This window comes from Triticum urartu, chromosome 4A (genome assembly GCF_056163025.1).
Source record: "Triticum urartu cultivar PI428250 chromosome 4A, HENAU_Tu73, whole genome shotgun sequence".
Classification (NCBI taxonomy): Eukaryota; Viridiplantae; Streptophyta; class Magnoliopsida; order Poales; family Poaceae; genus Triticum; species Triticum urartu.
Window position 1 is genome coordinate 68,252,521 of NC_141876.1, and position 27,873 is coordinate 68,280,393.

The 27,873-nt window shown below is 43.9% G+C and overlaps 1 pseudogene; it reads left to right on the plus strand.

Moving 5' to 3' along the window:
- Window positions 1–970: 970 nt before the first annotated feature.
- LOC125554608 (subtilisin-like protease SBT3.4) lies at window positions 971–27,873 on the plus strand (annotated as a pseudogene).

Genomic DNA, 27,873 nt, shown 5'->3' on the forward strand with positions numbered 1-27,873 from the left:
TACCACCCCAGTCATATTGTCGTAGTGCTTAGGCGAAGCCCTGCGCGGATCCATCACGAACACCATCATCACGCTGTCGTGCTAATGAAACTCTCCCTCGCCCTTCTACTGGATCAAGAGCTCGTGGGACATCATCATGCTGAATGTGTGCGGAAGATGGAGGTGCCGTACGTTCGGTACTTGGATCGGTTGGATCGTGAAGACGTTCGACTACATCAACCGCGTTACATGACGCTTCCGCTTTCGGTCTACGAGGGTACGTGGACACACTCTCCCCTCTTGTTGCTATGCATCTCCTAGTTAGATCTTGCGTGATTGTAGGAATTTTTTTGAATTACTATGTTCCCCAACAATAATTTCTGCCATTAAGTATGTAGCTTGGTTCTTGCATGAAACACAGGATTAGCAGCTAAGTATGTAGCACCAAGATTTTCAAGAGAATATTTTATCCGTGCACATTGATGTACACTAGGAAATTAAAAAAATCCTCAGAGGGAATAGGAATTTCTAAATGGTAGGATTATGTAATAGTTATGCACTTTCCAAAGTTGGTTAACAATGGGTGTGGTCACGTCTCAATGCTAAACCAGTGTTGCCTTTAGATTATCATAGATGGTTGGTATTGTTTCTTCTACCCTGAGAATTACAGTATGCAACGCAAACCGGAGCTATGGTTGATTGAGTATGAGATGTTACTAAAGGTTTAGATATTGTACCTTGTGCACTTTAATACATGGCATGTACTATAATTTCACATGTCGTTTCCTTTAGGAGCAAGTCTTTGCAAAGATTCCTAAATTTTCTCGTGGGTTAATCCCTTCTGATGGACAACAATTTTGGGGGTTGGGAATAGGTATGGATTTTTTTGGTGTTCATTTTATTTAAAATCATAAAATGTAGGTTACAGTATCCAAAAGTAAATACATAAACATAAGTTCTAGAGAAAAAATGAAAATATTGGAGAGACACCATGACTAAGAGAGCACGAATAACTTGTGAAATGCTACGCATCCATTACTACTACACATCAGTAAACTGGTAAGACATTTGTGGGGTAGTCCAACCCAGGGTTCAGAAAACTAGACAAAACCTGTTTGACCCTTTTCAAGTAGGTACTACTAATAATCGAACCTACCACGGAGTAGTCGTGTTCCCTAAACAGTAAACATGTTAAGAAACCCTAATCCTACAATGCACAATTGCTAATTGCAGGTATGATTTATCGAAAATATATGTTGGTTAATGGTTAGTCATGCTTGTTCAAAAGTTACCTTGATGTCTATCTTAATGTAATGTTTTTCTATGGGACATTTGTCTTCTAAATAAATTTTGTAACAGCCTATTACCAAACTACATATATAAATACCAATTTCACATAACTATTTAGGGATAACGTGCATCACAAAACTACAAATTTAAAGACTAATTTCACATAAACAGATTTATGTACTATTGACTACAGGAGTGTGATGTATTTTCACAAAACCAAGTCTTACATAAGCACAATCACACAATTCTTATATAAATAGTTATGGGATATGTTTGATCAATAAACCGGTAGAGTATAGACTAATGTTCTATTCTGTGAAATTTGTTCTTCAACCTGTTATTTTGTGATACTTTGTGTTGGGAACGCAGTAATTTCAAAAAAATTCCTACGCACACGCAAGATCCATCTAGGGGATGCATTGCAACGGGAGGGGAGAGTGTAATCCACGTACCCTCATAGACCGTAAGCGGAAGTGTTATGACAACGCGGTTGATGTAGCCGTACGTCTTCACGATCCGACCGATCCTAGCACCGTAGGTACAGCACCTCCGCGGTCTACACACGTTCAGCTCGGTGACGTCCCACAAACTCTAGATCCAGATAAGGTCAAGGGAGAGTTTCATCAGCATGACGGCGTGATGACGGTGATAATGAAGTTACCGACGCAGGGCTTCGCCTAAGCACTACAACGATATGACCGAGGTGGAAATTTGTGGAGGGGGCACCGCACAAGGCTAAACAATCAACTTGTGTGTCTATGGGGTGCCCCACTCCCCTGTATATAAAGGAGTTGAGGAGGGGAGGGTCGGCCCTCTCATGGCGCACCCAAGGGGGGAATCCTAGGGGAGTAGGATTCCCCTTTCCCTAGTTGGAGTAGGAGAGGAAGGAAGGGGGAGAGAGAGGGAAGGAAAGGGGGCCGACCCCCACCCAATTCGGATTGGTCTTGGGGGGCGCGCCCTCCACCTTGGCCGCCTCCTCCTCTCTCCCACTAAGGCCCAATAAGGCCCATTGACTCCCCGGGGGGTTCCGGTAAGCCCCCGGTACTCCGGTAAATGCCCGAACTCATCTGGAACCCTTCCGATGTCCAAACATAGCCTTCCAATATATCGATCTTTATGTCTCGACCATTTCGAGACTCCTCGTCATGTCCGTGATCATATCCGGGACTCGGAACTACCTTCGGTACATCAAAACACATAAACTCATAAAACCGATCGTCATCGAACGTTAAGCGTGTGGACCCTACGGGTTCGAGAACTATGTAGACATGACCGAGACTCATCTCCGGTCAATAACCAATAGCGGAACCTGGATGCTCATATTGGTTCCTACATATTCTATGAAGATCTTTCTCGGTCAAACCGCATAACAACATACGTTGTTCCCCTTGTCATCGGTATGTTACTTGCCCGAGATTCGATCGTTGGTATCTCAATACCTAGTTCAATCTCGTTACCAGTAAGTCTCTTTACTCGTTCCGTAATGCAACATCCCGTAACTAACTCATTAGTCACATTGCTTGCAAGGCTTATAGTGATGTGCATTACCGAGAGGGCCCAGAGATACCTCTCCGATACACGGAGTGACAAATCCTAATCTCGATCTATGCCAACTCAACAAACACCATCGGACACACCTCTAGAGCATTTGTATAGTCACCAAGTTACGTTTTGACGTTTGATAGCACACTAAGTGTTCCTCCAGTATTCGGGAGTTGTATAATCTCATAGTCATAGGAACATGTATAAGTTATGAACAAAGCAATAGCAACAAACTAAACAATCATCGTGCTAAGCTAATGGATGGGTCAAGTGAATCACATCATTCTCTAATGATGTGATCCCGTTAATCAAATGACAACTCATGTCAATGGTTAGGAAACTTAACCATCTTTGATTAACGAGCTAGTCAAGTAGAGGCATACTAGTGACACTCTGTTTGTCTATGTATTCACACATGCAATAAGTTTCTGGTTAATACAATTCTAGCATGAATAATAAACATTTATCATGATATTAGGAAATATAAATAACAACTTTATTATTGCCTCTAGGGCATATTTCCTCCAGTCTCCCACTTGCACTAGAGTCAATAATCTAGATTTACACAGTAATGATTCTAGCACCCATGGAGTCTTAGTGTTGATCATGTTTTGCTCGTGAGAGAGGCTTATTCAATGGGTCTGCAACATTCAGATCCGTATGTATCTTGCAAATCTCTATGTCTCCCTCCTTGACTTGATCGCGGATGGAATTGAAGCATCTCTTGATGTGCTTGGTTCTATTGTGAAATCTGATTCCTTTGCCAAGGCAATTGCACCAGTACTGTCACAAAAGATTTTCATTGGACCCCATGCACTAGGTATGACACCTAGATTGGATATGAACTCCTTCATTTGCTGCTTCTGAAGCAGCTATGTACTCCGCTTGACATGTAGATCCCGCCATGTGGCTCTGCTTGGAACTGCACCAAATGATAGCTCCACCATTCAATAAAAATACGTATCCAGTTTGTGACTTAGAGTCATCCGGATCAATGTCAAAGCTTGCATCGATGTAACCATTTACGATGAGCTCTTTGTCACCTCCATAAACGAGAAACATATCCTTAGTCCTTTTCAGGTATTTCAGGATATTCTTGACCGCTGTCCAGTGATCCACTCCTCGATTACTTTGGTACCTCCCTGCTAAACTAATAGCAAGGCACACATCAGGTCTGGTACACAACATTGCATACATGATAGAACCTATGGCTGAAGCATAGGGAATGACTTTCATTTTCTCGCTATCTTCTGAAGTGGTCAACCATTGAGTCTGACTCAACTTCACACCTTGTAACACACGCAAGAACCCTTTCTTTGCTTGATCCATTTTGAACTTATTCAAAACTTTATCAAGGTATGTGCTTTGTGAAAGTCCAATTAAGCGTCTTGATCTATCTATATAGGTCTTTCATTGAAAAATTCTTATTCGAGTATACTTTTATGCTATTCAGAAATTCAGTATCATTTCCGATCAACAATATGTCATCAACATATAATATCAGAAATGCTACAGAGCTCCCACTCACTTTCTTGTAAATACAGGCTTCTCCAAAAGTCTGTATAAAACCATATGCTTTGATCACACTATCAAAATGCATATTCCAACTCCGAGAGGCTTGCACCAGTCCATAAATGGATCGTTGGAGCTTGCACACTTTGTTAGCACCTTTTGGATCGACAAAACCTTCTGGTTGCATCATATACAACTCTTCTTTAAGATATCCATTAAGGAATGCAGTTTTGACATCCATTTGCCAAATTTCATAATAATAAAATGCGGCAATTGCTAACATGATTCGGACGGACTTAAGCATTGCTACGGGTGAGAAGGTCTCATCGTAGTCAACTCCTTGAACTTGTTGAAAACCTTTCGCAACAAGTCGAGCTTTGTAGACAGTAATATTACCGTCAGCGTCAGTCTTCTTCTTGAAGATCCATTTATTCTCTATGACTTGCCGATCATCGGGCAAGTAACCAAAGTCCACACTTTGTTCTCATACATGGATCCCATCTCAGATTTCATGGACTCAAGCCATTTTGTGGAATCTGGGCTCATCATCACTTCCTCATAGTTCCTAGGTTCATCATGGTCAAGTAACATGACCTCCAGAACGGGATTACCGTACGACTCTGCTGCAGATCTTACTCTGGTTGACCTATGAGGTAGTAACTTGATCAGAAGTTTCATGATCATCATCATTAGCTTCCTCACTTACTGGTGTAGGAATCACTGGAACTGATTTCTGTGATGAACTACTTTCCAATAAGGGAGCAGGTACAGTTACCTCATGAAGTTCTACTTTCCTTCCACTCACTTCTTTCGAGAGAAACTCCTTCTCTAGAAAGGATCCATTCTTAGCAACGAATATCTTGCCTTTGGATCTGTGATCGAAGGTGTACCCAACAGTCTCTTTTGGGTATCCTATGAAGACACATTTCTCCGATTTGGGTTCGAGCTTATTAGGTTGAAGCTTTTTCACATAAGCATCGCAGCCCCAAACTTTAACAAGCGACAACTTGGGTTTCTTGCCAAACCACAGTTCATAAGGTGTCGTCTCAACGGATTTCGATGGTGCCCTATTTAACGTGAATGCAGCCGTCTCTAAAGCATAACCCCAAAACGATAGCGGTAAATCAGTAAGAGACATCATAGATCGCACCATATCTAATAAAGTGCGGTTACGGCGTTTGGACACACCATTACGCTGTGGTGTTCCAGGTGGCGTGAGTTGTGAAACTATTCTGCATTGTTTCAAATGAAGACCAAACTCGTAACTCAAATATTCTCCTCCACGATCAGATAGTAGAAACTTTATTTTCTTGTTATGATGATTTTCCACTTCACTCTAAAATTCTTTGAACTTTTCAAATGTTTCAGACTTATGTTTCATCAAGTAGATATACCCATATCTTCTCAAATCATCTGCGAAGGTTAGAAAATAACGATACCCGCCCGAGCATCAACACTCATCGGACCGCATACATCAATATGTATTATTTCCAATAAGTCTGTTGCTCATTCCATTGTTCCGAAGAACGGAGTCTTAGTCATCTTGCACATGAGATATGGTTCGCAAGCATCAAGTGATTCCAAAAGTCCATCAGCATGGAGTTTCTTCATGCGCTTTACACCAATATGACCTAAACGGCAGTTCCACAAATAATTTGCACTATCATTATTAAACTTTTATCTTTTGGCTTCAATACTATGAATATGTGTATCACTACTATCGAGATTTAGTAAAAATAGACCACTCATCAAGGGTGCATGACCATAAAATATATTACTCACATAAATAGAACAACCATTATTCTCTGATTTAAATGAATAACCGTCTCGCATCAAACAAGATCTAGATATAATGTTCATGCTTAACGCTGGCACCAAATAACAATTATTTAGGTCTAAGACTAATCAGAAGGTAGATGTAGAGGTAGCGTGTCGACGACGATCACATCGACTTTGGAACCATTTCCCACGCCCATCGTCACCTCGTCCTTAGCCAATCTTCGCTTAATCAGTAGCCCCTGTTTCTAGTTGCAAATATTAGCAACAGAACCAGTATAAAATACCCAGGCACTATTGCGAGCATTAGTAAGGTACACATCAATAACATGTATATCAAATATACCTTTCACTTTGCCATCCTTCTTATCCGCCAAATACTTGGGGCAGTTCCGCTTCCAGTGACCAGTCCCTTTGAAGTAGAAGCACTCAGTCTCCGGCTTAGATCCAGACTTGGGCTTCTTCACTTGAGCAGCAACTTGCTTGTTGTTCTTCTTGAAGTTCCCCTTCTTCCCTTTGCCCTTCTTCTTGAAACTGGTGGTTTTGTTGACCATCAACACTTGATGCTCCTTCTTGATTTCTACCTTCGCAACCTTTAGCATTGCGAAGATCTCGGGAATTGTCTTATCCATCCCTTGCGTATTATAGTTCATCATGAAGCTCTTGTAGCTTGGTGGCAGTGATTGAAGAACTCTGTCAATGACACTATCATCAGGAAGATTAACTCCCAACTGAGTCAAGTGGTTGTGGTACCCAGACATTCTGAGTATATGTTCACTGATAGAACTATTCTCCTCCATTTTGCAGCTATAGAACTTTTTGGAGACTTCATATCTCTCAATCTAGGCATTTGCTTGAAATATTAACTTCAACTCCTAGACCATCTCATATGCTCCATGATGTTCAAAACATCGTTGGAGTCCCGGTTCTAAGCCGTAAAGCATGGCACAATGAACTATCGAGTAGTCATCAGCTTTGCTCTGCCAGACATTCTTAATGTTGTCAACAGCATTTGCAGCAGGCTTGTCACCCAGTGGTGCTTCTAGGACGTAATTCTTCTTTGCAACAATGAGGATAATCCTCAAGTTACGGACCTAGTCCGTGTAATTGCTACCATCATCTTTCAACTTAGCTTTCTCTAGGAACGCATTAAAATTCAATGGAACAACAGCGCGGGCTATCTACAACAACATAGACATGCAAAATACTATCAGGTACTAAGTTCATGATAAATTAAAGTTCAATTAATCATATTACTTAAGAACTCCCACTTAGATAGACATCCCTATAATCATCTAAGTGATCACGTGATCCATATCAACTAAACCATGTCCAATCATCACATGAGATGGAGTAGTTTTCAATGGTGAACATCACTATGTTGATCATATCTACTATATGATTCACGCTCGACCTTTCGGTCTCAATGTTCCGAGGCCATATCTACATATGCTAGGCTCATCAAGTTTAACCCGAGTATTTTGCGTGTGCAAAACTGGCTTGCACCCGTTGTATGTGAACATAGAGCTTATCACACCCGATCATCACGTGGTGTCTCGGCACGATGAACTGTAGCAACGATGCATACTCAGGGAGAACACTTGTACCTTGAAATTTAGTGAGAGATCATCTTATAATGCTACCACCGAACTAAGCAAAATAAGATGCATAAAGGATAAACATCACATGCAATCAAATATAAGTGATACGATATGGCCATCATCATCTTGTGCCTTTGATCTCCATCTCCAAAGCACCGTCATGATCACCATCGTCACCGTCTTGAAACCTTGATCTCCATCAAAGCATCGTTGTTGTCTCGCCAACTATTGCTTCTACGACTATCGCTACCGCTTAGTGATAAAGTAAAGCAATTACATGGCGATTACATTTCATACAATAAAGCGACAACAATATGGCTCCTGCCAGTTGCCGATAACTGTGTTACAAAACATGATCATCTCATACAACCGTTTATATAATCACGTCTTGACCATATCACATCACAACATGCCTTGCAAATAGACGTCCTCTACTGTGTTGTTGTAAGTTTTATGTGGCTACTACGGGCTTCTAGCAAGAACCGTTCTTACCTATGCATCAAAAACCACAACGTAGTATAGTGATTTCTTTTTGATCTTCAGAAAGAACCATGTTCATTGAAACCGATTCAACTAAAGTTGGAGAAACAGACACCCACTAGCCACCTGTGTGTGAAGCACGTCAGTAGAACAATTCTCATGTAAGCGTACGCGTCGGTCTGAGCCGCTTCATCCAACAATATCGCTGAATCAAGAATCAACTAGTGACAGCAAGCAATATGTGTATACTCACGCCCACAACTCATTTGTGTTCTACTCGTGCATATAACATCTATGCATAGACCTGGCTCGAATGCCACTGTTGGGGAATGCAGTAATTTCAAAAATTTCCTATGCACATGCAAGATCCATCTAGGTGCATAGCAACGAGAGGGGAGAGTGTAGTCGACGTACCCTCGTAGACCATAAGCGGACAACGTGGTTGATGTATTCGTATGTCTTCATGATCCGACCGATCCTAGCACCGGAGGTACGACACCTCCGCGATCTGCACGTGTTGAGCTCGGTGACGTCCCACGAACTCTAGATCCAGCTGAGGTCGAGGAAGAGTTTCGTCAGCACGACGGTGATACGTCGCCAATGTATCTATAATTTTTGATTGTTCCATGCTATTATATTATCTGTTTTGGATGTTAATGGGCTTTATTTTACACTTTTATATTATTTTTTGGACTAACCTATTAATCGAAGGCCCGGCCCAAATTGCTGTTTTTGCCTATTTCAGTGTTTCGTAGAAAAGGAATATCAAACGGAGTCCAAACGGAATGAAACCTTCGGGAGCATGGTTTTTGGAACAAACGTGATCATGGGGACTTGGAGTGGACGTCAAGCAATCAACGAGGCGGCCACGAGGCAAGGGGGCGCCCACCCCCCTGAGCGCGCCCTCCACCCTCATGGGCCCCTTGTTGCTCCACCAACCTAGTTCTTCCTCCTATATATATTGACATACCCCGAAAACATCTAGGAGCACCACGAAACCCTATTTCCACCGCCGCAACCTTCTGTACCCAAGAGATCCCATCTTGGGGCCTTTTCCGGAGCTCCGCCGGAGGGGGCATTGATCACGAAGGGCCTCTACATCAACTCCATGGCCCCTCTGATGATGTGTGAGTAGTTTACCTCAGACCATTGGGTCCATAGCTAGTAGCTAGATAGCTTCTTCTCTCTCTTTGGATCTCAATACAAAGTTCTCCTCAATTCTCTTGGAGATCTAATCGATGTAATCTTCTTTTGTGGTGTGTTTATCGAGATCCGATGAATTGTGGGTTTATGATCAAGTTTATCTATGAACAATATTTGAATCTTCTCTGAATTCTTTTATGTATAATTGGTTTATCTTTCCAAGTCTCTTCGAATTATTAGTTTGGTTTGGCCTACTAGATTGATCTTTCTTGCAATGGGAGAAGTGCTTAGCTTTGGGTTCAATCTTGTAGTGCTCGATCCCAGTGACAGAAAGGGAAATGACACGTATTGTATTGTTGCCATCGAGGATAAAAAGATGGGGTTTATATCATATTGCATGAGTTTATCCCTCTACATCATGTCATCTTTCTTAAGGCGTTACTCTATTCTTATGAACTTAATACTCTAGATGCATGCTGTATAGCAGTCGATGTGTGGAGTAATAGTAGTAGATTCAGGCAGGAGTCGGTCTACTTGTCACGGACGTGATGCCTATATACATGATCATACCTAGATATTCTCATAATTATTCGCTTTTCTATCAATTGCTCGACAGTAATTTGTTCACCCACCGTAATACTTATGCTATATTGAGAGAAGCCACTAGTGAAACCTATGGCCCCCAGGTCTATTTTCCATCATACAAGTTTTCAATCTATTTTATTTTGCAATCTTTACTTTCAATCTATATCATAAAAATACCAAAAATATTTATCTTACTATTATCATCTCTATCAGATCTCACTCTTGCAAGTGGCAGTGAAGGGATTGACAACCCCTTTATCGCGTTGGTTGCGAGGTTCTTATTTGTTTGTGTAGGTACGAGGTGACTTGCGCGTGGTCTCCTACTCGATTGATACCTTGGTTCTCAAAAACTGAGGGAAATACTTACGCTGCTTTACTGCATCACCCTTTCATCTTCAAGGGAAAACCAACGCAGTGCTGAAGAGGTAGCAAGAAGGATTTCTGGCGTCGTTGCCGGGGAGATCTACGCCAAGTCAAGACATACCAAGTACCCATCACAACTCGTATCCTTCGCATTACATTATTTGCCATTTGCCTCTCGTTTTCCTCTCCCCCACTTCACCCTTGCCGTTTTATTCGCCCTCTTTCCGTTCGCCTCTTTTCCGCTTTCTTCGTCGTTATGGCTGTTCCTTTATCTACTCCTTTGTCTCCCGAGAATAAAGTTCTGAATTTTAAACAAAGGGAGGGAGAAAATCTAAAAGATGCTTGGTACAGAATTTGCAATGCGCAAAATAGATCTACTAGGAAGCAATCTACTTCTGTTCTTCTTCGCAATTTTTATGTAGGCATCACTCCTTGGAATAGATATATTCTTGATACCATTACCGGAGGGAATTTCTTGGGTAGCCATACTTTTGATTCTTACAATGCTATGATAGATTTGTTTGGCCCACCTCCTCTTTTGGTTAACGGAACTATCATAACTTTGGAACATGTTATGCAATGGCTTGAAATCATTGAAAATAAAGTTGCCACCATAGAGTTAATTGAAAATTTGGATAGAAAGATCCACAACCAAATTACCCAATACGGATCTAAGGTAGGAGTTGCTCTTAAAAAAAATTAAAGAAAAGGGACCTGTGGTTAATGAAAAGATAGATCAAGATTCCACTAGAATTGATAAATTTGAGGATATTATTACCAACCTTGGGTCTGCCTTTTGTTCCGTGAAAAACACTCCTCCTAATGCTAATATTTCCAAATTGATGTATGTTCCTAAAAATAAGGGTGAAACTTCTAGTAAGGAAAATGCGGACCTCAAATCCATAAGTGTTCACCCCAACTTTCTCACTATCCTTAAGGAACCCTTTGCTACAAATGATTTTCTCGATTTCGTGCCTAGGAGTTTGATAATTAATAAAAAGAAAGAAACTCCTAGGAGTTATAGGTGTCATATTGAATAATTGCCTACCAAAGATGGCAATACCTAGATCTATCTTCATTTTTATGCCTAGCTAGGGGTGTTAAACGATAGCGCTTGTTGGGAGGCAACCCACTTTTATTTTTATTCCTTGCTTTTTACTCCTGTTTAGTAATAAATAATTTATCTAGCCTCTGTTTTGGTTGTGTTTTTTGTGTTTAATTAGTGTTTGTGCCAAGTAGAACCGTTGGGAAGACTTGGGGAAAGTCTTTTTGATCTTGCTGTAAAAAACAGAAACTTTAGCGCTCACGAGAATTGCTGCCATTTTTTATTGGAGAGTGATATTTAGTTAATTATTTTTGCAGATGATTAATAGATAAATTCCTCACATCCAGCAATTTATTTTAGAATTTTTGGGGTTCCATAAGTTTGAGTTAGTTACAGATTACTACAGACTATTCTGTTTTTGACAGATTCTGTTTTTCGTGTGTTGTTTGCATTTTGATGAATCTATGGCTAGTAATAGAGTTTATAAACCATAGAGAAGTTGGAATACAGTAGGTTTAACACCAATATAAATAAATAATGAGTTCATTACAGTACCTTGTAGTGGTGTTTTGTTTTCTTTCGCTAACGGAGCTCACGAGATTTTCTGTTAAGTTTTGTGTTGTGAAGTTTTCAAGTTTTGGGTAAAGATTTGATGGATTATGGAACAAGGAGTGCCAAGAGCCTAAGCTTGGGTATGCCCAAGGCACCCCAAGGTAAAATACAAGGACACCAAAAAGGCTAAGCTTGGGGATGCCCCAGAAGGCATCCCCTCTTTCGTGTTCGTTCATCGGTAACTTTACTTGGAGCTATATTTTTATTCGCCACATGATATGTGTTTTGCTTGGAGCGTATTGTATGATTTGAGTCTTTGCTTTTTAGTTTACCAAAATCATCCTTGCTGTACACACCTTTTTAGAGAGACACACATGAATTGGAATTTATTAGAATACTCTATGTGCTTCACTTATATCTTTTGAGCTATATAGTTTTTGCTCTAGTGCTTCACTTATATCTTTTAGAGCACGGTGGTGGTTTCATTTTATAGAAATAATTGATCTCTCATGCTTCACTGATATTATTTTGAGAGTCCTTTAGAACAAAATGGCAATTTGCTTTTAGTCATAATAAGAAGCTTTCATATAAGTGCATTGAATACTAAGAGAAGTTTGATACTTGATGATTGTTTTGAGATATGGAGATAGTGATATCAAAGTTGTGCTAGTTGGGTAGTTATGAATTTGAGAAATACTTGTGTTGAAGTTTGCAAGTCCTGTAGCATGCACGTATGGTAAACGTTGTGTAACAAATTTGAAACATGAGGTGTTATTTGATTGTCTTCCTTATGAGTGGCGGTCGGGGACGAGCGATGGTCTTTTCCTACCAATCTATCCCCTAGGAGCAAGCGCGTAATACTTGGTTTTTGATGACTTGTAGATTTTTGCAATAAGTATGTGAGTTCTTTATGACTAATGTTGAGTCCATGGATTATACGCACTCTCACCCTTCCATCATTGCTAGCCTCTGTACCGTGCATTGCCCTTTCTCACCTTGAGAGTTGGTGCAAACTTCGCCGGTGCATCCAAACACCGAGATACAATACGCTCTATCACACATAAACCTCCTTATATCTTCCTCAAAACAGCCACCATACCTACCTATTATGGCATTTCCATGGCCATTCCGAGATATATTGACATGCAACTTTCCACCATTCCGTTTATTATGACATGCATCATCAATGTCATATTGCCTTGCATGATCATGTAGTTGACATCGTATTTGTGGCAAAGCCACCGTTCATAATTCTTTCATACATGTCACTCATGAGTCATTGCACATCCCGGTACACCGCCGGAAGCATTCATATAGAGTCATATCTTGTTCTAGTATCGGGTTGTAACCATTGAGTTGTAAATAAATAGAAGTGTGATGATCATCGTTAATAGAGCATTGTCCCAATAAAAAAAGAGAGAAAGGCCAAAAAAAGAAGGCCCAAAAAGGGGCAATGCTATTGTCCTTTTTCCACACTTGTGCTTCAAAGTAGCACCATGATCTTTATAATAGAGAGTCTCTTGTTTTGTCATTTTCATATACTAGTGGGAATTTTTCATTATAGAACTTGGCTTGTATATTCCAACAATGGGCCTCCTCAAGTGCCCTAGGTCTTCGTGAGCAAGCAAGTTGTATGCACACCCACTTAGTTTCTTTTGTTGAACTTTCATACATTTATAGCTCTAGTGCATCCGTTGCATGGAAATCCCTACTCCTTGCATTGACATCAATTGATGGGCATCTCCCTAGCCCATTGATTAGCCTCATCAATGTGAGACTTTATCATTTTTCTCTTCTCAACATAACCCCCTTCATTATATTCTATTCCACCCATAGTGCTATATCCATGGCTCACGCTCATGTATTGTGAGAAAGTTGAAAAAAGTTTGAGATTACTAAGTGTGAAACAATTGATTGGCTTGTCATCGGGGTTGTGCATGATGAGAGCATACTTGTGTGATGAAAATGGAGCATGACCAAACTATATGATTTGTAGGGATGAACTTTCTTTGGCCATGTTATTTTGAGAAGACATGATTGCTTAGTTAGTATGCTTGAAGTATTATTATTTTTATGTCAATATTAAACTTTTATCTTGAATCTTTCGGATCCGAACATTCATTCCATAATAAAGGAAAATTACAATGAGAAATATGTTAGGAAGAATTCCACATCAAAAATTCTGTTTTTATCATTTACCTACTCGAGGACGAGCAGGAATTAAGCTTGGGGATGTTTGATACGTCCCCAACGTATCTATAATTTTTGATTGTTCCATGCTATTATATTATCTGTTTTGGATGTTAATGGGCTTTATTTTACACTTTTATATTATTTTTTGGACTAACCTATTAACCGGAGGCCCAGCCCAAATTGTTGTTTTTGCCTATTTCAATGTTTCGTAGAAAAGGAATATCAAATGGAGTCCAAACGGAATGAAACGTTCGGGAGCGTGATTTTTGGAAAAAATGTGATCCAAGGGACTTGGAGTGGACATCAAGCAATCAATGAGGTGGCCACGAGGCAGGGGGCGCGCCCTCCACCCTCGTGGGCCCCTCGTTGCTCCACCGACCTACTTCTTCCTCCTATATATATTGACATACCCCAAAAACATCCAGGAGCACCATGAAACCCTATTTCCATCGCCGCAACCTTCTGTACCCAAGAGATCCCATCTTGGGGCCTTTTTCGGAGCTCCGGCGGAGGGGGGATTGATCACGGAGGGCCTCTACATCAACTCCATGGCCCCTCCGATGATGTGTGAGTAGTTTGCCTCAAACCTTCGGGTCCATAACTAGTAGCTAGATGACTTCTTCTCTCTCTTTGGATCTCAATACAAAGTTCTCCTCGATTCTCTTGGAGATTTATTTGATGTAATCTTCTTTTGCGGTGTGTTTGTCGAGATCCGATGAATTGTGTGTTTATGATCAAGTTTATCTATGAACAATATTTGAATCTTCTCTGAATTCTTTTATGTATGATTGGTTTATCTTTGCAAGTCTCTTCGAATTATCAGTTTGGTTTGGTCTACTAGATTAATCTTTCTTGCAATGGGAGAAGTGCTTAGCTTTGGGTTCAATATTGCGGTGCTCGATCCCAGTGATAGAAAGGGAAATGACACGTATTGTATTGTTGCCATCGAGGATAAAAAGATGGGGTTTATATCATATTGCATGAGTTTATCCCTCTACATCATGTCATCTTGCTTAAGGCGTTACTCTGTTCTTATGAACTTAATACTCTAGATGCATGCTGGATAGCGGTCGATGTGTGGAGTAATAGTAGTAGATGTAGGCAGGAGTCGGTCTACTTGTCATGGACGTCATGCCTATATACATGATCATACCTAGATATTCTCATAATTATTCGCTTTTCTATCAATTTCTCGACAGTAATTTGTTCACCCACCGTAATACTTATGCTATATTGAGAGAAGCCACTAGTGAAACCTATGGCCCCCAGGTCTATTTTCCATCATACAAGTTTTCAATCTATTTTATTTTGCAATCTTTACTTTCAATCTATATCATAAAAATACCAAAAATATTTATCTTATTATTATCATCTCTATCAGATCTCACTCTTGCAAGTGGCAGTGAAGGGATTGACAACCCCTTTATCGCGTTGGTTGCGAGGTTCTTATTTGTTTGTGTAGGTACAAGGTGACTTGCGCGTGGTCTCCTACTCGATTGATACCTTGGTTCTCAAAAACTGAGGGAAATACTTACGCTGCTTTACTGCATCACCCTTTCATCTTCAAGGGAAAACCAACGCAGTGCTGAAGAGGTAGCAAGAAGGATTTCTGGCGCCGTTGCCGGGGAGATCTACGCCAAGTCAAGACATACCAAGTACCCATCACAACTCGTATCCTTCGCATTACATTATTTGCCATTTGCCTCTTGTTTTCCTCTCCCCCACTTCACCCTTGCCGTTTTATTCGCCCTCTTTTCGTTCGCCTCTTTTCCGCTTTCTTCGTCGTTATGGCTGGTCCTTTATCTACTCCTTTGTCTCCCGAGAATAAAGTTCTTAATTTTAAACAAAGGGAGGGAGAAAATCTAAAAGATGCTTGGTACAGAATTTGCAATGCGCAAAATAGATCTACTAGGAAGCAATCTACTTCTGTTCTTCTTCGCAATTTTTATGTAGGCATCACTCCTTGGAATAGATATATTCTTGATACCATTACCGGAGGGAATTTCTTGGGTAGCCATACTTTTGATTCTTACAATGCTATGATAGATTTGTTTGGCCCACCTCCTCTTTTGGTTAACGGAACTATCATAACTTTGGAACATGTTATGCAATGGCTTGAAATCATTGAAAATAAAGTTTCCACCATAGAGTTAATTGAAAATTTGGATAGAAAGATCCACAACCAAATTACCCAATACGGATCTAAGGTAGGAGTTGCTCTTAAAAAAAATTAAAGAAAAGGGACCTATGGTTAATGAAAAGATAGATCAAGATTCCACTAGAATTGATAAATTTGAGGATATTATTACCAACCTTGGGTCTGCCTTTTGTTCCGTGAAAAACACTCCTCCTAATGCTAATATTTCCAAATTGATGTATGTTCCTAAAAATAAGGGTGAAACTTCTAGTAAGGAAAATGCGGACCTCAAATCCATAAGTGTTCACCCCAACTTTCTCACTATCCTTAAGGAACCTTTTGCTACAAATGATTTTCTCGATTTCGTGCCTAGGAGTTTGATAATTAATAAAAATAAAGAAACTCCTAGGAGTTATAGGTGTCATATTGAATAATTGCCTACCAAAGATGGCAATACCTAGATCTATCTTCATTTTTATGCCTAGCTAGGGGTGTTTGTTTGCGAGGTTCTTATTTGTTTGCGAGGTTCTTATTTGTTTGTGTAGGTATGAGGTGACTCGCACGTGGTCTCCTATTGGATTGATACCTTGGTTCTCAAAAAATGAGGGAAATACTTATGCTGCTTTACTGCATCACCCTTTCCTCTTCAAGGGAAAACCAACGCAGTGCTCAAGAGGTAGCAGATGGCATGATGATGGTGATGATGAAGTTACCGACGCAAGGCTTCGCCTAAGCACTACAACGATATGAAAGAGGTGGAAATCTATGGAGGGGGCACCGCACATGGCTAAACAATTAACTTGTGTGTCTATGGGGTGCCCCCTCCCTCGTATATAAAGGAGTGTAGGAGGGGAGGGCCGACCCTCTCAAGGCGCGCCCAAGGGGGGAGTCCTACTCCCCATGGGAGTAGGATTCCCTTTTCCCTAGTTGGAGTAGGAGAGGAAGGAAGGGGGAGAGAGAGGGAAGGAAAGGGGGGCAACCCCCCACCCAACTCAGATTGGGCTTGGGGGGCGCGCCCTCCACCTTGGCCGCCTCCTCCTCTCTCCCACTAAGGCCCGATAAGGCCCATTGACTCCCCGGGTGGTTCCGGTAACCCCCCGGTACTCCGGTAAATGCCCGAACTCATCTGGAACCTTTCCGATGTCCAAACATAGCCTTCCAATATATCGATCTATATGTCTCGACCATTTCGAGACTCCTCATCATGTCCGTGATCATATCCGGGACTCCGAACTACCTTCGGCACATCAAAAAACATAAACTCATAATACCGATCGTCATCGAATGTTAAGCGTGCGGACCCTACGGTTCGAGAACTATGTAGACATGACCGAGACTCATCTTCAGTCAATAACCAATAGTGAAACCTAGATGCTCATATTGGTTCCTACATATTATACGAAGATCTTTATCGGTCAAACCGCATAACAATATATGTTGTTCCCTTTGTCATCGGTATGTTACTTGCCCAAGATTCGATCGTCGGTATCTCAATACCCAGTTCAATCTCTGAGGGAGTCCTGGATTAGGGGGTCTCTGGACAGCCGGACTATAACCTTTGGCCAGACTATTGGACTATGAAGATACAAGATTGAAGACTTTGTCCCGTGTTCGGATGGGACTCTACTTGGCGTGGAAGGCAAGCTAGGCAATACGGATATGGATATCTCCTCCTTTGTAACCGACCTTGTGTAACCCTAGCCCCCCTCCGGTGTCTATATCAACCGGAGGGTTTTAGTCCATAGGAAAATATACAATCATACCATAGGCTAGCTTCTAGGGTTTATCCTCTTTGATCTCGTGGTAGATCAACTCTTGTAATACTCATATCATCAAGAACAATCAAGCAGGACGTAGGGTATTACCTCCATCGAGAGGGTCCGAACCTGGGTAAAACATCGTGTCCCCTGCCTCATGTTACCATCCGCCTTGGACGCACAGTTCGGGACCCCCTACCCGAGATCCACCGGTTTTGACACCGACATTGGTGCTTTCATGAGAGTTCCTCTGTGTCATCACCATAAGGCTCGATGGCTTCTTCGATCATTGCTAGCAATGCGGTCCAGGGTGAGGCTTTCCTCCCCGGACAGATCTTCATATTCGACGGCTTTGCACTGCGGGCCAATTCGCTTGGCCATCTGGAGCAGATTGAGAGCTACGCCCCTGGCCATCAGGTCAGATTTGGAAACTTGAACTACACGGCCGATGTCCACGAAGACTTGATCTTCGACGGATTCGAGCCCATGTCGGACGCGCCGCACAGTCACGACGAGCAAGACGTAACTCTACCGTCGGACAGTGTTCGGGAGATCGCATCCGCAGCTACTCCGGTTTTTAACCTGGAACAAGTCGCGCAATCCGAGAGCGGAGGGATGGACCCCGCCATGGAGGCCGCACTCTCAGCGGTGATAGAGCCGGATACTGACTTCACCCCTTACGAGAGCCGTGTTTCCGAACCACTGGATTCATCTTCGGTCACGGACTCCGAGCCGCTCGTATCCGCGCCCGTCGAGTCCGACTGGGCGCCGATCATGGAGTTCACCTCCGCGGATATCTTTCAGCACTCACCTTTTGGAGATGTCCTAAATTCATTAAGGTCTCTATCCCTGTCAGGAGAACCTTGGCCGAACTATGTACGGCTAGAATGGGATGCGGACGACGAAGAAATTCGCGCCCACTCACCACTCACTTAGTAGCCACTGTCGACGACTTAACTGACATGCTCGACTTCGGCTCCGAGGACTTCGACGGTATGGACGACGAAGCCGGAGACGAACCAGAACCACCGCCCACAGGGCACTGGACCGCTACTTCATCACATGATGTGTACATGGTGGACACCCCCAACGAAGCCAATGGCGACGAGAAAGCGGAGGATGACCCCTCCAAGAAGCAACCCAAGCGCCGACGTCAGCGGCGCCGCCCTAAGTCCCGCCATAGCAAAAACAGCGATAACAATAGTCCAGGCGACTCCGGAAAAGACGACAACTGCACCACCCCAGTGGCAGGAAACGATCAAGATGCAAACAGCAAACATAGTACGGATCCGACGTCCGAACATGATGACGCCAAAGATAAGCATCATCAATCCCCATCTAGGGAAGAAAACAGTCCGGACGATGATGCACCCATCATCCCGGAAACACACTTGGAGCAAGAGAACCTCCGCAGAAGGCTTACTGCCACAGCGAGAAGCCTGAAGAAACAGAAGCAAAGGCTCAAGGTTGCACAAGATACACTCAACAACAAGTGGAACAAAGTAAAAAAGTATGGTAGAAGCTACCACCCAAATAGCTATCCAAAGCGCAAGCTATTACCAGAATTCGACGACGAGGCCTTAGAGCCCATACAGCCAATAAGTGATACGGCCAACCGGCCGGATCCACCACCCCATGAACGCGATAGAGCGGCTAACAAAGTCACGCATAAGTCAACACACGTTCTACGTGAGAACTTGCGTCAAAAATCCGACGCGACCAGATCTATCTATGGATCTAGGAAGCACGCTACGGTACACAACCAGCACCGAATACTACAACCGTCCGAACACTATGGCGCATCCCAATACAGGGGTGCCGCACACCCACTATGTTTCACTGATGAGGTGTTGGATCACAAATTCCCAGAAGGATTCAAACCAGTGGACATAGAGGCGTATGACGGAACCGCAGACCCTGGAGTCTGGATAGAGGACTTCATCCTCCATATTCATATGGCTCGTGGAGACGATCTCCATGCCATTAAATACTTGCCCCTCAAGCTTAAAGGGCCAGCTAGGCACTGGCTGAAAAGCCTCCCCGAAAACTCAATTAGAGGTTGGGAGGAGCTCGAGGACGCTTTCCGGGCCAATTTTAAAGGGACTTATGTCCGACCTCCGGATGCAGACGTTTAAGTCACATAATCCAACAATCCGGAGAGTCCGCCCGAAAGCTTTGGAGTAGCTTTTAAACACAGCGTCCGAGACGAATGGCTCGCCAGACACCTCGGTCAAGAAAAACCGAGAACAATGGCAGCCCTAACAAGCCTCATGACCCGCTTTTGTGCGGGCAAAGACAGCTAGTTGGCCCGTAGCAGCACCAGCGACCCAAGCACATCCGAAGTAAGGGATGGCAATGGTAAACCACGACGCAACAAAAACAAGCGTCGAAATAAAGAAGGTAGCCTAGATAATACGGCGGTAAACGCCGGATTCAGGGGCTCCCGACCAGGTCAGCAGAAAAAGCCTTTCAAAGGCAGCAGAGAAGGACAATCTGGCCTAAATAAAATTCTTGACAAGCTCTGTCAAATTCACGGCACCCCAGACAAACCTGCAAATCATACCCACAGAGAATGTTGGGTCTTCAAGTAGGCCGGTAAGCTAAACGCTGAACACAAAGGGGAGGAGACACCAAGCGAAGACGAGGATTAACCTCGCCAGCAAAGCGCCGGAGGACAGAAAAAAATTCCCACCGGAGGTTAAAACAGTAAACATGATCAATGTGACAAGGAGGAGAAGCAATCACGCACTCCGATGCACACGCGCCATCGAGCCCGTCACCCCTAGGTCCAACCCCTGGTTGGCCTGCCCAATCACTTTTGATCGTAGGGATCACGATACACATATCCGGCGCGAAGGACTGGCGGCCTTGGTGTTAGACCCAATAATAAATGGGTACCATTTCACAAGGGTCCTCATGGACGGCGGCAGTGATCTCAATCTGATATATCAAGACACAGTCCGCAAAATGGGGATAGACCCGACACAAATAAGCCACAGTAATACTACCTTCAAGGGAGTAATACCAGGCCAAGAGGCCCACTGTACGGGCTCTCTACTACTAGAGGTGGTATTCGGTTCTCCTGATAACTTCCGAAGTGAAACATTAACTTTTCACATCGCTCCATTCCGAAGTGATTTTCAAGCACTACTCGGAAGGGCGGCTTTCGCTCGTTTTAACGCAATACCGCATTATGCTTTTATCAAGCTCAAGATGCCCGGTCCACGAGGCGTCATTACATTTAGCGGAAATACCAACCGTTCTTCACATACGGAAGAGGACGCGGCGGCTCTAACAACCACACACTAGACGGCCTCACCAACCAGAAAAATGGCAGGTCGTCAAGACCACGGACACGGTTAGACGAGTCCGGCGTTCCATCATACATGTATAAGATTGGTTTTCAAACCCTCATAAAGCGATACCAGGGGCTTCCCACGTGTAATCACGGCCAGCCCGGCTCAACTAGGCTTCTCTGGAATTCTGATAACTCATTCTTCTTTTCGGCACGGCAACCTTCATCTAAGTTCTTTCCTTTTTGCAGGTTACAATCGTGCTACACCCGTCCAGGACATGGCACAACGGAGACACAGGCGTAGACGTGCAGCAGGGACCCGCCAAAAGGTTTCTTTTTAGATTAAGGCCCTGCGTAAACCTTTTTTACTGTCTCTTGTTGCTCACATCCTCCGGATACTCCACACAACCGAGAAGGATGCCGGCGTTATTGGCATGTGGCCATGCCAGGATTTTGCACGTACCTGAATACATGGGGTTTCTTATAAAGGGCATTGTTTAGCCCGGTATATGTTATAAAGACCAAACACCTTAGGGAGTGTTCGGTGTCGCGATTTTGGCCCTATATGCATCAGCTCTGAATCATGTCTTTGGTCAAATGTTGGGTTTGCCCGGCTCTCACGTTTTGGTACCTTACGCTCCGTTATATCGCTAAGGTAGCACTGGGAGAACTACTGCGATTGTGCCCTGGTTCGTCCGGATGAGCACCTCAGTAGAGAAAGCCGAAAACTGACTATCATGATATAGCGAGAGACTTGTCAACCACTCGATGACTAATAGGAATCTTCGGGATTCCTCCGCATTAACGAAGGGCCGTTTCCCGGTCATGTACGTACGCGCACCGTATTCGGACGAGCGCAGAAGTACCAGGGGCTATATAGTAGCCCCACTGTCAAACTCCTATGGCTAAGTGAAAGTGTTAAAGCAATATAGTCTGATTGCCTTGTTCGCTACGCTATCACCTCCTTAACGGACCAAGACATTGGATCAAGTGTGGATATGCATATTTTGCGAACACCCCCGCATTATATGCGTGGGTGCGGAAGCCAACTACTGCAAACTTTCAGGTTATATACATATATACATAAACGGCCGCACAGGAGGCATCATAGTACTTTCGGGCAAAAGTATAAATACAGCCTTGATTAATTCAGAAAAACATTGTTTGTACAATGGGACTACATGTCACTAGAAAATAATATTCTTCGAGCACTGAGCCTCTATCGAGCGAGCGCCTTCAAGGACTTCTTCAAAGTAGTGCTCGGCAGCCACTCGGCCTATGGCCGAACCCTGTGCCGCAATAGTGGTGGCCTCCATCTCCGCCCAGTATGTTTTGACACGGGCAAGGGCCATCCGCGCACCTTCTATGCACGTTGATCTCTTTACAGCATCGATGCGTGGCACGGCCTCAAAGAATTGTTGCACTAAGCTGAAGTAGCTACTCGGCCTTGGCCCTCCCGGTCACAGGTGATCCACAACGGACCTCATGGCAAGTCCGGACAACCTATGGAGCTCGGCCCAACCGGTCAATCGCTCATTCGGCAGCAGTGGACGGACTGGAGCGTGAAACTGTGACCAGAACAGCTTCTCCACTTCGGGACCTTTCTGATCCTTGAAGTACTCGGTTGCATCAGCAGCACTTGCAATCAAATCCATGTACTCGTCCGCAGAACTGCATAGCCGATCTAGAGGAGCATACTTTGGATCTCCGAACTTAGTCCACAACAAGAAGGGCTTCCCAGACATGATATGTGCAGCTTGATTCAGCTCCTCCTTCATCGCTCTAATTTTGTAGCGGGCTTCCTTGGCAGCCACCCGGGCCTTCTCCAGGTCCGTCGCTTTCGCCCGGTCTTCTTCTTCAAGAAGTCGGTAATGGTCAGCAGCATCTTTTAATTCTACAGCCATCTTGGCTATTTTTTCCTTGCTCTTGCAATGCGCGGCCTGTTTGGCTCTTAACTCTTTGACCGCCTTTAAAGCGGCCGCATTGCTACTCCTCGCTTGCTCCTTGGCTCGGGCAAGCTCCGCTCGAAGGGTCTCCACGGTGGCAGCTCCATCTGCAGTCACAACATATTAAAGATACTGGCATCATGCTGCACTTACTATGTGACGATCACCAGAAAAAATCACTCACCCTGTGCCTCGTCAAGCCGCTTGTTGACAAGCACGATGTCGGCATCTGCCGCATCCAGCTGCCGCTTTAGTTCGGCAAACCCATCAGTCCGGCTAGCCACCGGAGCTTCAACCACCTACACATAAAGGCGGTCTGGTTATTACCTGGCACTATGATCCTCTGTTTGCCACCGTTCTCGACGACAACTAGAGTCTCAGGGGCTACTATCTGCATGGGCATACCTAACGTATGTGGTACTGTTAAAGGCATACATTATTTCACGTACCTCGAAGCCTTTTAGCAGACTCATAAAAGCTTCGTGCAAACAGCTTTCAGCGGATGAAATCCTTTCAATTACCGTACCCATTAGCGTACGATGTGCTTCCGAGACGACAGCTTGCCCCAGAAGATCCTTCAGCATGTCCGACCGCACACTGTACGGACCCTTGATGTCGCTCTCCTCAGGAGCCGGATACTGGGGATGCCGGGCAACCAAAGGGTTATCTTCCGGCGATATTGGATCCGGAGATACCCTTCGCGACGACACTTCAAGGTCGCCCGCTTCTTGAGCTGGGGAGTCTGGGGAGGCGTTTCGCTCTCCATCATCCCCGGAAGAAGATCCCCCGAAGATGAACTCTGTCGAGAAGAGCTGCGATTTGGACTACAATTTACAAGCATCGGTTATTGTCTTCACAAGCAAGGTAGGATATCTTCACTATTAAGTACTTTTTGATTACTTACAGCTCGGTAGAGAGCTGATCCCCGCGCGGACATTGTGCGGCAAGAATACCCTCCGAGGCAGGACCCTCTGGCGGAGATTTCTTCTCCCGTTTGGAAACCTTAGTTTCCGGATCTTCAGAGGTAGTCCTCTTCCTTCCCCGGGGAGGGAGAATGTTAGATTCTTCCCCTTGGTTATCCTCCCTCGCGGAGGCGCTCATTCCTTCGATTGGAATAGGTAGCGATGGAGGCCCGCTTTCGCCCTTTTTATTCCCCCCTCCATCTTCCTTTAAGGGCACTAGACGAGGTGCTGGCTCGAGCATCTTTTCCAGCACCGGATTGTCCAAGCCTTCAGGAAGGGGGGCCGAACACCGGATCATGTTCGTCTTTGCTATCCAATCCTGGTCAAAGAGCAATTCGTCAGAATGATGTCATGATAAACAAAAGGACAGTGTGTTCGGCCAGGGGATTACTTACTTGGGCAGCAGGGCGGTTGCAGCTCAGGCCCACGTCCTCGGTAGTGTCCGGAAACTCTATTTGGGCTCCGAAGAACAATTTGCACATCTCCTCGTGCGTCATGCCGAGGAAATTCTGAATAGTGCACGGTCCTTCCGGGTTGAATTCCCACATGTGGAGGGGCCGGCGTTTGCAAGGCTGGACTTGACGAACCACCATAACTTGCATTACCTTAACCAAACTGAAATCTCCCTCGAAGAGATCTCGGATACGGCTCTGCAGTATTGGCACGTCCTTGGCTGGACCCCAGCTCAGCCCCCTGTTGATCCATGACATCAGTTGTGGTGGGGGGGCCCGAGCGAAAGGTGGGGGCAGCTACCCATTTGGCACTTCGAGGAGTTGTGACGTAAAACCACTCCCGTTGCCACAATCCGGACACCTCTGGAAAGGAACCCTTTGGCCATGGAGCGTCAGCAATTTTGCTTATTAAAGCACCTCCGCACGCTTCGTACTGCCCCTCGACCATCTTCGGCTTCACATCGAAGGTCTTGAGCCACATGCCGAAGTGAGGGGTAACGCGGAGGAAGGCCTCACACACGACAATAAATGACGAGATGAGAAGAAGGGAATCTGGGGCCAGATCATGAAAATCCAGACCATAATAGAACATAAGACCCCTGACAAAGGGATCCAGAGCGAGGCCTAGTCCTCGGAGGAAGTGGGAGACGAACACAATGCTCTCGTTGGGTTCGGGAGTAGGGACGACCTGCCCTCGGGCGGGCAGCCTATGCGAAATTTCGGCGGTCAGATATCTGGCCTCCCTCAACTTCTTGATGTCCTCCTCCGTGGCGGAGGAAGGCACCCACCGGCCTTAAAGGCTGGATCCGGACATGATTGAAGGTCCGAAGCACCTGACCTGAGCTTTGGGTGTTAGAACTCGAGGCGGGGGAAGGATTCGATTGAGCACAAGAGGGAAAAACAAAAAGCCTTGTCCCTTTATAAAGGGGATGAATATCAGGCGTCCTCCTCGTGGCCGTTCGAGACTTACCTAAGATCTAGGAGTCATACCAACAAGCACGGTTGGGTTACCCACGTTTGTATTGATGAGAATCCCGTGATAAGGGGAACACGATCTCTGCTTTGACAAGACGTGTCAAGAAACCGCCTCGCGTTATGTGCGGGCTGATTAAAGAAAAACGGTTCTAATAATTAACGGGCCGTGGCGTGATGTCATGCTGCCAAAACGCGTCAACAGATTAGATTTGTGGAAATATTATTCTCTCTACGGTGGTATGTGGAACTTATTTTGTAGGGTCGGACACTATCCTTGTATTCAAACTCTTCCGTGGTGTATTCGAAGGAGGAACCCGCCTTGCAATGCCGAAGAAAACACTGCACACCGGACTCATCATCATTGAAGCCTGGTTCAGGGGCTACTGAGGGAGTCCTGGATTAGGGGGTCTCCGGACAGCCGGACTATATCCTTTGGCCGGACTATTGGACTATGAAGATACAAGATTGAAGACTTTGTCCCGTGTCCGGATGGGACTCTACTTGGCGTGGAAGGCAAGCTAGGCAATACGGATATGGATATCTCCTCCTTTGTAACCGACCTTGTGTAACCCTAGCCCCCCTCCGGTGTCTATATCAACCGGAGGGTTTTAGTCCATAGGAAAATATACAATCATACCATAGGCTAGCTTCTAGGGTTTGTCCTCTCTGATACCATATACTAAATGTTCCTCCGATATTCGGGAGTTGCATAATCTCATAGTCATAGGAACATGTATAAGTTATGAACAAAGCAATAGCAACATACTAAACGATCATCGCGCTAAGCTAACGGATGGGTCAAGCCAATCACATCATTCTCTAATGATGTGATCCTGTTAATGAAATGACAACTCATGTCAATGGTTAGGAAACTTAACCATATTTGATTAACGAGCTAGTTAAGTAGAGGCATACTAGTGACACTCAGTTTGTCTATGTTTTCACACATGTACTAAGTTTCCAGTTAATACAATTCTAGCATGAATAATAAACATTTATCATGATATAAGGAAATATAAATAGCAACTTTAGTATTGCCTCTAGGGCATATTTCCTTCACTTTGTGCATTAAAAATTGCAGTTTTGTGAAATTTACTCTTGTTATTCAGAATGTACGTGCATATTTGGTACTTTAGTTGGCCTTAAACACTTCTCCTTCTCAACAGTACCAGTCAGGATCTGGTAGCAAAGGTTTCTGTAAGTCAAACAACAAGTGGTAGTGGATTTCTTACTCCAAAGATTGCAGCTTTCTCATCAAGGGGTCCAAGCTTCGTCTATCCTGCAGTGCTCAAGGTATATACTGCAAAATTACAGTTTTTACATCATAAATTTGTTGATCTTTGTGTCGTTAACATATCACTGTTCTTAACATATGAAATGATACCTTCACACTGCATTGTAAACAGCCTGACGTTGCTCTACGGGGGGTGAATATTTTAGTAGTGGCGCCACAGGTTGGTATTTACAAGGAACTGGGGCTCTACTTCTTCGATTCAGGGACATCGATGGCTTGCCCACATGTATCCGGCATTATAGCTGTGCTCAAGTCACTCCATCCAGACTGGTAACCTGCTGCTTTCAAATCAGCACTAATGACAACCGGTAGGGATAGGCTAATTATATTATTAGGATAACAACGTCTTCCCATAGACTTCGAAGTATGTTGAACATTATATGTCCAAAAAGAAAATCATATGTTCATAATGCATTTTTTAATAGAACTAAGTTGTTTTGCAGCATACATTATAGACAACAACGGTGTCCCGTTACTAGCTGATGCAACCCCAAATAATATTGCAAATCCTTTTGATTATGGAGCTGGATTTATTAATCCGACTCATGCAAGTGGTCCTGGACTTATATACGACATCGATGCTTCAGATTACCAGAAATTGTTCAACTGCATGCTTGGGTCAGATACAAACAGTAGTTGTATAGCAACACAGAAATCTTTGTTTGACCTAAATCTCCCATCAATCGCCATCCCAAATCTCAAGTCATCGGAAACAGTATCAAGGACTGTCACCAATGTGGGCCAAGCTGATTCTGTGTATAAAGCATTTGTTGAGCCCCCTGCTGGAGTTGATATGCTGGTCAAACCTATGGTGTTGGTGTTTGGCAAGGATACAAGCTCATAGTCTTTCAAGGTGAGCTTCAAGGCAACATGAAAGATCCAAGGCGATTACTCATTTGATAATTTGGTGTGGCACGACGGAGGCAGCCATTGGGTACGAATCCCGATAGCGGTTCGTGTTGTTATCGATGATCTCTATTCAACCGTCTCCTAA